General features: G+C 41.5%; 1 non-coding gene across 1 annotated transcript; it reads left to right on the top strand.

The window, feature by feature from the left end:
* Positions 1 to 689: 689 nt before the first annotated feature.
* On the top strand, positions 690 to 797 carry LOC130953414 (small nucleolar RNA R71). The gene has a single exon (XR_009075585.1). It is a non-coding gene; the product is annotated as a small nucleolar RNA R71 (small nucleolar RNA).
* The last annotated feature ends 14,484 nt before the right edge of the window (positions 798 to 15,281 follow it).

Here is a 15,281-nt window from a genome sequence, read left to right as displayed (position 1 = left end):
TCAGTAACTTTCTTGCTCAGCTGTCCCACTTGTGCTTCCAAATTCCTAATGAAGGACCTTGTTTCAGTCATGAAACTTTGAGTGGTTTTGATTAGATCAGAGACCATGGTTGCTAAGTCAGAGGGGTTCTGCTTAGAATTCTCTGTCTGTTGCTGAGAAGATGATGGAAAAGGCTTGCCATTGCTAAACCTGTTTCTTCCACCATTATTGTTGAAACCTTGTTGAGGTCTTTCTTGATTCTTCCATGAGAAATTTGGGTGATTTCTCCATGAAGAATTATAGGTGTTTCCATAGGGTTCTCCTAGGTAATTCACCTCTTCTATTGAAGGGTTCTCAGGATCATAGGCTTCTTCTTCAGATGAAGCATCCTTAGTACTGCTTGGTGCATTTTGCATTCCAGACAGACTTTGAGAAATCAAATTGACTTGTTGAGTCAATATCTTGTTCTGAGCCAGTATGGCATTCAGAGCATCAATCTCAAGAACTCCTTTCTTCTGACTTGTCCCATTGTTCACAGGATTCCTTTCAGAAGTGTACATGAATTGGTTATTTGCAACCATTTCAATCAGCTCTTGAGCTTCTGTAGGCGTCTTCTTCAAATGAAGAGATCCTCCAGCAGAGCTATCCAGAGACATCTTGGATAGTTCAGAGAGACCATCATAGAAAATACCTATGATGCTCCATTCAGAAAGCATGTCAGAAGGACACTTTCTGATTAATTATTTGTATCTTTCCCAAGCTTCATAGAGGGATTCTCCATCCTTCTGTCTGAAGGTTTGGACTTCCACTCTATGCTTACTCAATTTTTGAGGTGGAAAGAATTTTGCCAAGAAGGCATTGACTAGCTTTTCCCAAGAGTCCAGGCTTTCTTTAGGTTGAGAATCCAACCATGTTCTAGCTCTGTCTCTTACAGCAAAAGGGAACAGCATAAGTCTATAGACCTCAGGGTCTACCCCATTAGTCTTGACAGTGTCACAGACTTGCAAGAACTCAGCTAAAAACTGATGAGGATCTTCCAGTGGAAGTCCATGGAACTTGCAATTCTGTTGCATTAGAGAAACTAATTGGGCTTAAGCTCAAAGTGTTTGCTCCAATGGCAGGGATAGAGATGCTTCCCATAGAAGTCGGGAGTAGGTGCAGTAAAGTCACCCAGCACCTTCCTTGCATTGTTTGCATTGTTGTTGTTTTCGGCTGCCATGTATTCTTCTTCTTTGAAGAATTCGGTCAGGTCCTCTAAAAGAGAGTTGTGCTTTGGCTTCTCTTAGCTTTCTCTTCAAGGTCCTTTCAGGTTCAGGATCAGGCTCAACAAGAATGCTTTTGTCTTTGCTCCTGCTCATAAGAAAGAGAAGGGAACAAGAAAATGTGGAATCCTCTATGTCACAGTATAGAGATTCCTTGAAGTGTCAGAGGAAAAGAAGAGTAGAAGACAGAAGTGGAAAATTCGAACTTATCAAAGGAGATGGAGTTCGAATTTTGCATTAAGGGATAGTTAGTCCATGAATAGAAGGATGTGAGAAGAAGGGAAGTAATTTTCGAAAATCAAGTAAAAGATTTTGAAAACATTTTGAAAAACACTAATTGATTTTCGAAAACAAAAGTGGGAAAGAAGTAAAGTGATTTTTGAAAAAGATTTTGAAATTAGAAATTAAAAAATTTGATTGAAAGCTCATTTTGAAAAAGATGTGATTAAAAAGATATGATTGAAAAGTTATGGTTTTAAAAAGATGTAATTGAGAAGATATGATTTGAAAAACATTTTAGAAAGATTTGATTTTAAAAATTAATGGCTTGCCTAACAAGAAAAGATATGATTCAAACATTAAACCTTTCTCAACAGAAAAGGCAACATACTTGGAATGTTCAATCAAATCATTAATTGTTAGTAAGTATCTTTGAAAAAGGAAAGAAATTGATTTTGAAAACATTTGATTGAAAAGATTTGATTTGAAAAAGATTTGATTTTGAAAAACTTTGAAAACTTGAAAAAATTTGATTTTGAAAACAAAATCTTCCCTCTTGTGCCATCCTGGCGTTAAACGCCCAGAATGGTGCACATTCTGGCGTTTAACGCCCAAAACTCTACCCTTTTGGGCGTTAAACGCCCAGCCAGGCACCCTGGCTGGCGTTTAAACGCCAGTCTGTCTTCTTCACTGGGCATTTTTGAATGCCCAGCTTTTTCTGTGTGATTCCTCTGTAGTATGTTCTGAATCTTCAATTCTCTGTATTATTGACTTGAAAAGACACAAATTAAAAATATTTTTGGATTTTTAATAATGAGGAATAATCAAAATACAACAAGAATCAAATAACAATGCATGCAAGACACCAAACTTAGCAGTTTGTATATTATTGACACTAACAAAATGAGAATGCACATGAGAAATAACAAAACACTCAAGTCAATAGAATTCAAAGATCAAAACAAGGAAATCATCAAGAACAACTTGAAGATTAACGAAGACACATGCATAAATTTGAAAGATGCAAGAAGAACAGAAACATGCAATTGACACCAAACTTAAAATGAGACACTAGACTTAAACAAGAAATATTTTTGGTTTTTTTATGATTCTATAATTTTTTTGGTTTTTTTGAAAATTAAGTGGAAGAAGAAAATAAAGGTATCAAAATTCTTAATGATAATTCCAGGAATCATGCAATGTTAGTCTAAAGCTTTAGTCTAAAGGAATTAGACATAGCTAGCCAAGCTTCAGCAAGACATTGCATTCAAGAGCTAAATTGATGATGATCAATCAGCTTTGGTGATGATAAGAACATCACCTTGAAACACTAGAATTCATTCTTAAGAACTCTGAAGAAAAATAATACCTAATCTAAGCAACAAGATGAACCGTCAGTTGTTCATACACAAAAACAATCCCCGGCAACGGCGCCAAAAACTTGGTGCACGAAATTGTGAACACTACTTTGTCCATATTCGAATAATTCCCGGTAATGGCTCCAAAGACTTGGTGCTCAATACCATGGCATAAACACAACTTCGCACAACTAACCAGCAAGTGCACTGGGTCATCCAAGTAATACCTTACGTGAGTAAGGGTCGATCCCATGGAGATTGTTGCTATGAAGCAAGCTATGGTCACCTTGTAAATCTCAGTCAGGCAGACTCAATTGGGTATAGTGATAAACGAATAAAGCATAAAGATAAAGATAGAGGTACTTATGTATATCATTGGTGAGAGCTTCAGATAAGCGTATGAATATGCCTTCCCTTCCGTCTCTCTGCTTTCCTACTGTCTTCATCCAATCCTTCTTACTCCTTTCCATGGCAAGCTCGTGTAGGGTTTCACCATTGTCAGTGGCTACCTCCCATCCTCTCAGTGAAAACGATTGCATATGCTCTGTCACAGCATAGCGGAATTCAGCTGTCGGTTCTCGGTCAGGCCGGAATAAAATCCATTGATTCTTTTGCGTCTGTCACTAATGCCCCGCCTGCTAGGAGTTTGAAGCACGTCACAGTCATTCAATCATTGAATCCTACTCAGAATACCACAGACAAGGTTAGACCTTCCGGATTCTCTTGAATGCCGCCATCAGTTCTTGCCTATACCACGAAGATTCCGGTTAAAGAATCCAAGAGATATTCACTAAGCCTCGGATGCTTGTAGAACAAGAATGGTTGTCAGTCACCTTGTTCATAGGTGAGAAAGGTGATGAGTGTCACTGATCATCACATTCATCAAGTTGAAGAACAAGTGATATCTTGGAATAAGAACAAGCGGAATTGAATAGAAGAACAATAGTAATTGCATTAATACTCGAGGTACAGCAGAGCTCCACACCTTAATCTATGGTGTGTAGAAACTCCACCGTTGAAAATACATAAGAACAGGGTCTAGGCATGGCCGTGAGGCCAGCCTCCCAATGATCTAAGAACTAGATGTCCAAAGATGAAAAATACAATGGTAAAAGGTCCTATATATAGGGAACTAGTAGCCTAGGGTGTACAGAGATGAGTAAATGACATAAAAATCCACTTCCGGGCCCACTTGGTGTGTGCTTGGGCTGAGCAATGAAGCATTTTCGTGTAGAGACTCTTCTTGGAGTTAAAGGCCAGCTTTTATGCCACTTTGGGCGTTTAACTCCCATTTAGGTGCCAGTTCCGGCGTTTAACGCTGGAATTTCTGTAGGTGACTTTGAACGCCGGTTTGGGCCATCAAATCTTGGGCAAAGTATGGACTATCATATATTGCTGGAAAGCCCAGAATGTCGACTTTCCAACGCCGTTGAGAGCGCGCCAATTGGGCTTCTGTAGCTCCAGAAAATCCTCTTCGAGTGCAGGGAGGTCAGAATCCAACAGCATCTGCAGTCCTTTTGAGTCTCTGGATCAGATTTTTGCTCAGATCCCTCAATTTCAGCCAGAAAATACCTGAAATCACAGAAAAACACACAAACTCATAGTAAAGTCCAGAAAAGTGAATTTTAACTAAAAACTAATAAAAATATACTAAAAACTAACTAGATCATACTAAAAACATACTAAAAACAATGCCAAAAAGCGTACAAATTATCCGCTCATCACCTTGCACTCTCCTTTTGGATTCTCTTCTATATTACTTGGGAGAATTCTGGAAGGAGTTTCAATGACTTTCTTACTCAGCTGGCCCACTTGTGCCTCCAAATTTCTAATGGAGGATCTTGTTTCATTCATGAAACTGAAAGTGGCCTTTGACAGATCAGAGACTATATTGGCTAAATTGGAAGTGTTTTGTTCAGAATTCTCTGTCTGTTGCTGAGAAGATGATGGATATGGCTTGCTATTGCCCAGCCTATTGCGTCCACCATTGTTAAAGCCTTGTTGAGGCTTTTGTTGATCCTTCCATGAGAAATTTGGATGATTTCTCCATGATGAGTTATAGGTGTTTCCATAGGGTTCACCCATGTAATTAACCTCTGCCATGGCAGGGTTCTCAGGATCATAAGCTTCTTCAGAAGCTGCCTCTCTACTGTTGGATGCATGTTGCCATCCATTCAGATTTTGAGAGATCATGTTGACCTGTTGAGTCAACACTTTGTTCTGAGCCAATATGGCATTCAGAGCATCAATTTCAAGAACTCCTTTCTTCTGAGGTATCCCATTATTCACAGAATTCCTCTCAGAAGTGTACATGAATTGGTTGTTTGCAACCATGTCAATGAGTTCTTGAGCCTCTTCAGGCGTTTTCTTTAGGTAAATAGATCTACCTGCAGAATGGTCCAATGACATTTTCGAAAATTCAGATAGACCATAATAGAATATATCTAATATGGTCCATTCTGAAAACATGTCAGATGGACACCTTTTGGTCAGCTGCTTGTATCTTTCCCAAGCTTCATAGAGGGATTCACCATCTTTTTGTTTGAAGGGTTGAACATCCACTCTCAGCTTGCTCAGCTTTTAAGGAGGAAAGAATTTATCCAAGAAGGCTGTGACCAGCTTATCCTAGGAGTCCAGACTATCCTTAGGTTGTGAATCCAACCATATTCTAGCTCTGTCTCTTACAGCAAAAGGGAAAAGCATGAGTTTGTAGACTTCAGGATCAACTCCATTCGTCTTTACAGTCTCACAGATCTGCAAGAACTCAGTTAAAAACTGATAGAGATCTTCAGATGGAAGTCCATAAAACTTGCAATTTTGTTGCATTAATGCAACTAGCTGAGGTTTCAGCTCAAAGTTGTTGGCTCCAATGGCAGGAATGGAGATGCTTCTTCCATCAAATTTGGATGTTGGCTTTGTGAAGTCACCAGGCATTCTCCTTGCATTATTATTATTTTCGGCTGCCATCTCCTTCTCTTGTTCGAAAATTTCTGAAAGGTTACCTTTAGAATAATTTAATTTAGCTTCTCTTAATTTCCTTTTCAGAGTCCTTTCAGGTTCTGGATCAATTTCAACAAGAGTGCCTTTATCCTTGTTCCTGCTCATATGAAAGAGGAGAAAACAAGAAAAGAAGAGGAATCCTCTATGTCACTGTATAGAGATTCCTTTATGTTAGTAGAAGAAGAAAGGGGAGAAGAATGAAGAAGGATGGATTCAGATTTTTGGATGAAGAGAGGTGAAGAGAAGTGTTAGTAATTAAATAATTAAATAGAAGAAGAAAAGAGAAGGGAAATTTCGAAAATAATGTTGAAAAAGAGGTTAGTAATTTTCGAAAATTAGAAAATAAAATGTAATTAAAATTTTAAAACATGAAACAATTAGTTAATTAAAAAGAACTTTTGAAAAAGGGGTGAGATGTTTTCGAAAATTAGAGAGGGAAAAGTAGTTAGGTGGTTTTGAAAAAGATAAGAAACAAACAAAAAGTTAGTTAGTTGATTGAAAAAGATTTGAAATCAAATTTGAAAAAGATAAGAAGATAAAAAGTTAGATAAGATATTTTGAAATCAAATTTTGAAAAAGAGATAAAATTTTTGGAAAAGATAAGATAAAAGATAAAAAGATCTAATTTTTAAAATGACTTGACTAACAAGAAACTACAAGATAAGATTCTAGAACTTAAAGATTGAACCTTTCTTAACAAGAAAGTAACAAACTTCAAATTTTTTAATCAATCACATTAATTGTTAGCATATTTTTGAAAATATGATATAAAGATAAGAAAAAGATTTTGAAAATAATTTGAAAAAGATTTTTGAAGTTTTTCGAAAAATAGAAAAAAAATTAAAAAGATATAATTTTTGAAAAAAGATTTTGAAAAGATAAGATTTTTAAAATTGAAATTTTGACTTGACTTGTAAGAAACAACTAATTTTAAAAATTTTTGACCAAGTCAACCCAAAATTTCAAAAATTTGGAGGGAAATAAGGAAAAGATTTTTTTTTTATTTTTGAATTTTTAATTATGAGAGAGAAAAACAACAAAAATACTCAATGCATGAAATTTTTAGATCAAAACAATGAATGCATGCAAGAATGCTATGAATGTCAAGATGAACACCAAGAACACTTTGAAGATCATGATGAACATGAATAACATATTTTTGAAAAACTTTTAATGCAAAGAAAACATGCAAGACACCAAGCTTAGAAATCTTTAATGTATGGAAAATATGAATGCAAAGATGCACATGAAAAACAAGAAAAGACATAAGACAAGAAAATATCAAGATCAAACAAGAAGACTTACCAAGAACAACTTGAAGATCATGAATAACACTATGAATGCATGGAATTTTCGAAAAAAATGCAAGAAAAATTTTTAAAGCATGCAATTGACACCAAACTTAAAAATTGACTCAAGACTCAAACAAGAACACAAAATATTTTTGATTTTTATGATTTTATTAATTTTTTTGGATCTTTATTATTTTTTTCGAAAATATACTTTAGAAAAATGAAAATAATAGAAAAATTTTGAAAAAGATTTTTGAAAAGAAAATTACCTAATCTGAGCAACAAGATGAACCGTCAGTTGTCCATACTCGAACAATCCCCGGCAATGGCGCCAAAAACTTGGTGGACGAAATTGTGATCACATGCTCTTTGTACTTGTATGAAATTTAATAATTGGCTTTATTTGAATTCACAACTCCGTTCAACTAACCAGCAAGTGTACTGGGTCGTCCAAGTAATAAACCTTACGCGAGTAAGGGTCGATCCCACAGAGATTGTTGGTATGAAGCAAGCTATGGTCACCTTGTAAATCTCAGTTAGGCAGATTAAATAGTTTTGGTTTTCAAAAATCAATAATAAAAAGAAAATAAAAGGGATAGAGATACTTATGTAATTCAAGAGTGGGAATTTCAGATAGGCGTATGGAGATGCTGTGCTCCTCTTGAAACTCTACTTCACTACTCGCTCTTCCAATCCTTCTTACTCCTTTCCATGGCAAGCTGTATGTAGGGCATCACCATCATCAATGACTACTTTCAATCCTCTCGGGAAAATGGTCCTATGCGCTGTCACTGCACGGCTGATCGTCTGGAGGCATCACCCTTGGTTGATAGCTACATCCTATCCTCTCAGTGAAAATGGTCCAAATGCTCTGTCACAGCACGGCTAATCATCTGTCGGTTCTCAATCAGGTTGGAATAGAATCCATTGATTCTTTTGCGTCTGTCACTAACGCCCAGCCTTCAGGAGTTTGAAGCTCGTCACAGTCATTCAATACCGGAATCCTACTCGGAATACCACAGACAAGGTTAGACTTTTCGGATCCCCATGAATGCCGCCATCTATCTAGCTTATACCACGAAGATTCTGTTGGGGAATCTAAGAGATATGCGCCCGGCCTAAGGTAGAACGGAAGTGGTTGTCAATCATGCACGTTCATAGGTGAGAATGATGATGAGTGTCACGGATCATCACATTCATCAAAGTTAAGTGCAACGTATATCTTGGAATAAGAATAAAAGAGAATTGAATAAAAAGTAATAGTAATTGTATTGAAACTTGAGGTACAGCAGAGCTCCACACCCTTAATCTATGGTGTGCAGAAAATCCACTGTTGAAAATACATAAGTAAAAGGTTCAGGCATGGCCAAATGGCCAGCCCCCCATGAAGGTGATCAAAAGACCGAATGGTCAAGAGATATCTAATACATTAGTTAAATGTTCTATTTATAATAAACTAGCTCCTAAGGTTTATGTTCCGAGGGTTACCTGAAACGTGTAGCTCGGTCGTTCAGGCAAGGTCCGAGGTAGGGGTCTGTGACCCGAGCTTGGTGTGCTGAACGGCGGGGGGATGTACCTGCAATGACACTCCGATGCTTAAGTTAGCATGGGTCCAAGCAGATATCGAGTAGAATTAGAGTATGAGTTATACCTGGGTGCTCCAGTGTATTTATAGTAGTTGGTCGTGATCATCCCTGGATAAGATATTCTTATCTTATCTTATCTTTTGGGAGTTTTATCTTTATCTCTGTGGAACCGCCTTTCCTAGGCCTTTTCGGCCTTTAGGTTTTGGGCTTCGCTCCTTTTGATGGGCCTTTTCCTTTGTTGGTCCGAGGTCCGACCTCAGGCGTGGGCCTTTGGGACGAGGTCGGACCTTCTGTGGATTAGCCGAGTTAGGAGAGCTCGGTCAGGGTATGAACAGTGCCCCTGCCCGAGTTCGTCCTTTTGAGAGGTCGAGCTCGGGCATAGTATTTTCGAAATTTGAAAACGTCGTTTCAGCATTTATTGCTTGTTACCGTTTCTTCCTTGATTTCCGTGCGGGCTCTGTGAAGGCATTATATATTTGCCCCTTTCCTCGTTTTCTTGTTTATTCGTTTCCCTTTTTCTGAGTTTTTTCACCACCCCTCTTCCGAGCACCTTCATCATCTCTCTGTTCTTTTTCTCCGTTTCTTTTTGTGCGCCTTTTTCGGAGTTTCTTTTTGCGCCGCCGTTCTCGCTCTCCTTGCGTCGGAGCTCGTCGTTTTCTTCCTCTCTTCCAGGTTTTGTTTTCGTCTTTACTTTTGCTGTTGTACATATGCTTCTGTTTCTTTTCTTCTATGCTAGGGTTGCCCCGAAAAGAGGCGTCGCCACTGTTTGTTTGTATGTGTGTGTGGGGGCTCTTTTCTCCGATTACCTTTTTATTCGGGTTTCTGCATTTTCTTTCGAAAAGAATCTTGCTTTTTTTGCTTTCGCTGAAATGGGTTTTTTCTGCCCTTGTGTGATTTTTGGCTTGTTGTTGTGTTCTTCTTTGTAGGCAAGATTTTTTTATGTCTCGAAAGGTGTTTCAAGCAATGTCGACCAAGGTTCCGAGTGGTCTTGGTTGGGTAGATCCCGTCCCTCTAAGGGTTCCTTCCGTTGTAGACTCTGAGTATCTAGCTAGGTTCCGTAGGGAGTGTAATATTTGCGAGAACAGGGAGTCTGAGCGGGATTATGAGCTAGTAGCCCCGGAGTCCGAGGAGAGGGTGTGTTTCCCGCCTTTAGGGAGTTCTGAGAAGCTTTTCTTTTATGCTTATGATTGTTTTTTCTCTAAGCTGGGTGTCCGACTTCCTTTCACCGACTTGGAGTCCGAGGTCCTTTGGTCTTGTAATCTTGCCCCTACGCAACTCCATCCGAATTCTTGGGCTTTTTTAAAGCTATTCCAACTTTTGTGTCAGATTTTGGGTGTCTCCCCTTCTGTTTCTCTTTTTTCTTATCTGTTTGTGTTGACGAAACCGGGGTCGGGTGCTGGGAAGGTGTCCTGGGTTTCTTTTAGGGCTAACCAGGGTAGGAAATTCTGCACTTTGTATGATGAGTCGTTTCACGATTTCAAGAACTACTATTTCAAAGTCCGGGCTGTTGGAGGTGTCCGACCTTTCTTCTTAGATGAGAGTGGGGAGCCTTCTTTTCCTCTTTGTTGGCAAGAGAATGTAGTGTCGGTTAAGTATACTTTCGAGAGTCTAGATGAGGTGGAACAGGCTTTTGTCGGTGTATTGAGCAGTTTATGGGGTCGGGCGCCTTACTTGGATACGAAGAAAATGTTGGGAGATCCAAGCCTTCTCCGTTCCGAGTTAGGTAGTTCCCGACCTCTTTTTGAGATTTCATTTTCGTATTTTGGCTTCGTTTTGGTTTTTCTGTCTGTGATAATCTCTTTCTTCCGTTTCTGCAGAGATGTCTTCTCAGCTGATTCTATGAAGTTTCTTCGTCGGTCGAAGAAGTCGGCCGCAGCTCGGAATATTGAGGCTGAGGCCTCTGCCCGATCTTCTCCGCAGAAGACTACCATAGGTGTTCAGACTCGGTCGAAGACCATTCCTACCCCTCAATTCCGAGCTATAACTCAAGATCCTCCGACCTCCGGACCCGGCCACCTTTCTCCGTCGTCGACCTCGGGTCCTCCCCCCAAGAAACAGAAGACCTCCCGAGAGCTTGCCGGTTTCAACGACAAGGATTTTGACGCTCTTGGTTGGATTGAGCAGCACATTCTCCCCGAGACTTTTATTTCTACTGATGATGCGTCCATGGAGCATCACTTTCAGTATATGGCACGGAGCTGTGTTCGCATGGCTAGTCTTCATGCCGCCATTGCTCGGGAGTTCAAGAAAGCCCCCCTCGGGGCGACCAGCTCCCGACTTGAGAAGGCACGGTCCGAGCTTGATAAGATTAGTCAGCTGAAGGACGCTAGGATTACTGAGCTGGAGGAGTCTTTGGAGGAAGAGAAGACTAGGGCTACCGCGGCTGTGGCGGCGGCGAAGACGTCTGAGGAGATGGCGAGGGTGGCGACGGAGAACTATACTAAGCTGTATGCTGAGCTTTTGGAGACGAAGGAGAAGTTGCAGTCTGCTCGGGATGATTTTTATGAGCTGGAGGATAATGTGGCCAAGGGCATGGATGCTATGTTTGTGAATTTGAGGGATCAAGTCCGGGTTCTTGCTCCTGATCTGGATTTGAGCCTATTTAGTACTGATAACATGGTTGTGGAGGGAAAGATTGTTCCTGCTCCTGCCGAGGATGAGGTTCCGGTGTCCGATCCCCAGGCTCCAGCGTCCGATCCCGAGGTTCCGGTTGTGAACCCGACTTCACCTTTGGCTAAGGATGGATCTGGTGTGGAGGTTCCAAGCCGGGGTGATGGTGCTGTCCCTGCAGTCCCGATTTCGATGGTCCCTCCGGAGCCTTCTGTTGATGTGGAGACCGGGAAGGTCCTTGATCCTCTGTAGTTTCTTTATTTTTGGCTTTTTTGCCCGGCCTGTGGGCTTTTTGTTTTTTGGATGTTTTCTGCAAACACTTTGGACACCGTTTTTTGTTATTTTAGCTACTCTGTAGCTTTATTATGCCGTGCTTTGCGTTTTGACTTTTCGTTCCGCTTTTTATGCTTTCTTAGTTGTTTTTGGGTAACAACTTTTTTAGCTAGCGTTTTGACTTCTCGTTTTCGCTTTTGTGCTTTTTAGTTGTTTTCGGGTAACAACTTTTTTAGCTAGCGTTTTGACTTCTCGTTTTCGCTTTTGTGCTTTTTAGTTGTTTTCGGGTAACAACTTTTTAGCTAGCGTTTTGACTTCTCGTTTTCGCTTTTGTGCTTTTTAGTTGTTTTCGGGTAACAACTTTTTAGCTAGCGTTTTGACTTCTCGTTTTCGCTTTTGTGCTTTTTAGTTGTTTTCGGGTAACAACTTTTTAGCTAGCGTTTTGACTTCTCGTTTTCGCTTTTGTGCTTTTTAGTTGTTTTCGGGTAACAACTTTTTAGCTAGCGTTTTGACTTCTCGTTTTCGCTTTTGTGCTTTTTAGTTGTTTTCGGGTAACAACTTTTTAGCTAGCGTTTTCTCGAAGTCCTGGTTCTTGCCGTTTTAAGGCTTCTTTCTTGGGTCCGAGCTTATTCTCGGACATCGGGATCCTTGAGTACCTCCTTTAGTCAGGTCCGACTTCGTCGTTTGGTCGGCCTTTTTAAGTTATTTTCGTAACTTCTTTTCTACTTGGCTTTTTCGAGCCATTTCAGAGTTACTTTTATAACTTCTCACATTAATTTGAACCTCGTCGCTTTATCTTTGCCGACCTTGTATGGTCTTTTGGCAAATGATTTTTTGCGTTTTGCCGAGCATAAATTAATGCGCCTTGGTGGGGTACTTTTTTAGGATATGCTTCATCATGAGGAAGAGAAAATAAAGAAATTTGATTAGTATTAAAAAAGAAGAATATTTACAAGGTGTTTACCCTTTTGACTAGGTTGGGTGTCTTACTTAACCGGGTGTCTCATTAAAAAACCCTCGTGGGGAAAAAGAGTACACCTCGGGTTAAGTTTTTCTAGCTGTAGTACCGTCTTAAGTTACAGGCGTGCCAGGCTCTGGGCAGCTCATTGCCTTCTAAGTCGGATATCTTGTAGTAGCCTGTCCCTAAGACTTCTGTTACCTTGTAGGGCCCTTTCCAATTTGCGGCTAGCTTTCCTTCTCCCGACTTTTGTGTTCCGATGTCATTTCGGATTAAAATCAGGTCGTGAGTGGAGAAGCTTCGCTTTATTACCTTTTGGTTGTATCTGAGGGCCGTTCGCCGCTTTAAGGCTTCTTCTCTGATTCGGGCTCTTTCTCGGACCTCGGGGAGGAGGTCGAGTTCTTCCCTTTGTGCCTGAGGGTTCCCTCCTTCATTGTAGAAGATGGCTCTGGGTGATCCTTCGTCTATTTCGACGGGAATCATTGCCTCCATTCCGTAAGCTAGTCGGAATGGGGATTCTCCCGTTGTAGAGTGCGGGGTTGTCCGATATGCCCATAATACCTGGGGGAGTTCGTCAGCCCATGCTCCTTTGGCTTCTTGGAGTCTTCGTTTTAATCCGGCCAGGATGACTTTATTTGCAGCCTCTGCTTGTCCATTGGCTTGTGGGTGCTCGACCGATGTGAACTGCTGTTTGATTTTTAGCTCGGCCACCAAGTTCTGAAAACTTGTGTCTGTGAACTGTGTTCCATTGTCTGTTGTGATGGAGTAGGGGACTCCGAACCTCGTGACAATGTTTTTGTATAGGAATTTACGGCTTTTCTGAGCCGTAATAGTGGCTAAGGGTTCAGCCTCGATCCACTTTGTGAAGTAGTCGACCCCTACTATGAGGTATTTGACCTGCCCCGGTCCTTGTGGGAACGGGCCGAGTAGGTCGAGTCCCCACTTTGCGAAGGGCCATGGTGCCGTGACGCTTATGAGGTCTTCGGGTGGCGCTTTGTGAAAATTGGCATGTTTTTGGCAGGGGGGGCATATTTTCACAAACTCCGCTGCGTCTCTTTGCAAGGTCGGCCAGTAGAACCCGGCCCTGACTATTTTCTTGGATAGGGCCCGAGCTCCGAGATGGTTCCCACACATACCTTCGTGGACTTCTTCGAGGACACTTTTTGCTTCTGAGGTCGGGACGCACCTCAGGAGGGGGTTTGAGAATCCTCTTCTGTATAATACGTCGTGGATTAGCGTATAATTCTGGGCGTCTTTTGTAAGCCTTTTAGCTTCTCTTCTTTCGGCGGGGAGAGTTCCCGACTTCAGGTAGTTGAGTATGGGGGTCATCCATCCTTGTTGTTGGTCGGATATATTTAGTATTTCTTCCTCCCTTAACACGGAGGGAGATTGTAGAGTTTCTTGGAGGAGACTTCTGTTGTTCCCTCCGGGCTTGGTGCTAGCAAGCTTTGAGAGGGCGTCTGCCCGGGCGTTTTGCTCCCGAGGTATGTGCCGGATTTGTATCTCCGGGAATTGTCGTAATTGCGCCTGTGTTTGGTCCAGGTATTTTTTCATAGTAGGGTCTTTGGCCTGGTAGCTTCCATTTACTTGTGATGTGACGACCTGGGAGTCGCTGAAGATCGTGATTCTCTTGACTCCGACCTCCTCGGCTAGCTTTAGTCCTGCTAGTAGGGCCTCGTATTCGGCTTGGTTGTTCGAAGCCTGGAACTCGAATTTTAGGGATAGCTCTATCCGTGTTCCTTGATCGCTTTCGAGTATAACACCGGCTCCGCTTCCTGTTTTGTTTGAGGACCCGTCGACGTACAGATTCCATGAGAGTGGGGTTCCCGGGGTCTCAGTGTATTCTGCGACGAAGTCGGCTAGATATTGAGACTTTATAGCAGTCCGGGCTTCATAGTGGAGGTCGAACTCGGACAGTTCCACCGCCCATTGTAGGATTCGTCCTGCCATGTCTGTCTTTTGTAGGATGTGTCTCATGGGTTGGTTTGTCCGGACTTTGATGGTGTGGGCTTGAAAGTAGGGACGGAGCCTTCGAGCTGTGTACACTAGTGCGTAGGCGAATTTCTCTATTTTCTGATAGTTTAATTCGGCCCCTTGTAGCGCCTTGCTTACGAAGTATATGGGGTGTTGCCCCTGGTTATTCTCTCGTATTAGTGCCGAAGCGACCGCCCGATGTCCGACCGAGAGGTATAGTACGAGCTCTTCCCCCTTTAGAGGTCGGGTCAGGATTGGTGGCTGCCCGAGGAACTCCTTGAATTCTTGGAAGGCCTTTTCGCACTCCGGGGTCCATGAGAAGGGTTTCCCTTTCTTTAGGAGTGAGTAGAGAGGTAGTGATCTTATCGCTGATCCTGCCAAGAATCTTGATAGGGCGGCTAGCCTCCCATTCAGTTGTTGTACTTCTTTGACACACGTCGGGCTTTTCATATTGAGTATTGCTTGGCATTTGTCCGGGTTTGCTTCGATGCCTCTTTGAGTTAGCATGAAACCTAAGAACTTTCCGGCTTCTGCGGCGAAGGTGCACTTTGTCGGGTTAAGTCTCATGTTGTGTTTCCTGAGAGTGTCGAAGATACTGGTGAGGTCGGCCACCAAGTTTCTGTCTTCCTGTGTCTTTACCAGCATGTCATCGACGTACACCTCTAGCTGTAGCCCGATGTGTTCTGAAAACACTTTGTTCATTAGCCTCTGGTAGGTTGCCCCTGCGTTCTTCAGCCCGAAGGGCATTACTACATAGCAGTAGTTCGCCT

This window comes from Arachis stenosperma, chromosome 9 (genome assembly GCF_014773155.1).
Source record: "Arachis stenosperma cultivar V10309 chromosome 9, arast.V10309.gnm1.PFL2, whole genome shotgun sequence".
NCBI classification, from domain to species: Eukaryota; Viridiplantae; Streptophyta; class Magnoliopsida; order Fabales; family Fabaceae; genus Arachis; species Arachis stenosperma.
The sequence above is the reverse complement of the archived record's forward strand: the minus strand, read 5'-3'. Positions and strand labels throughout refer to the sequence as shown.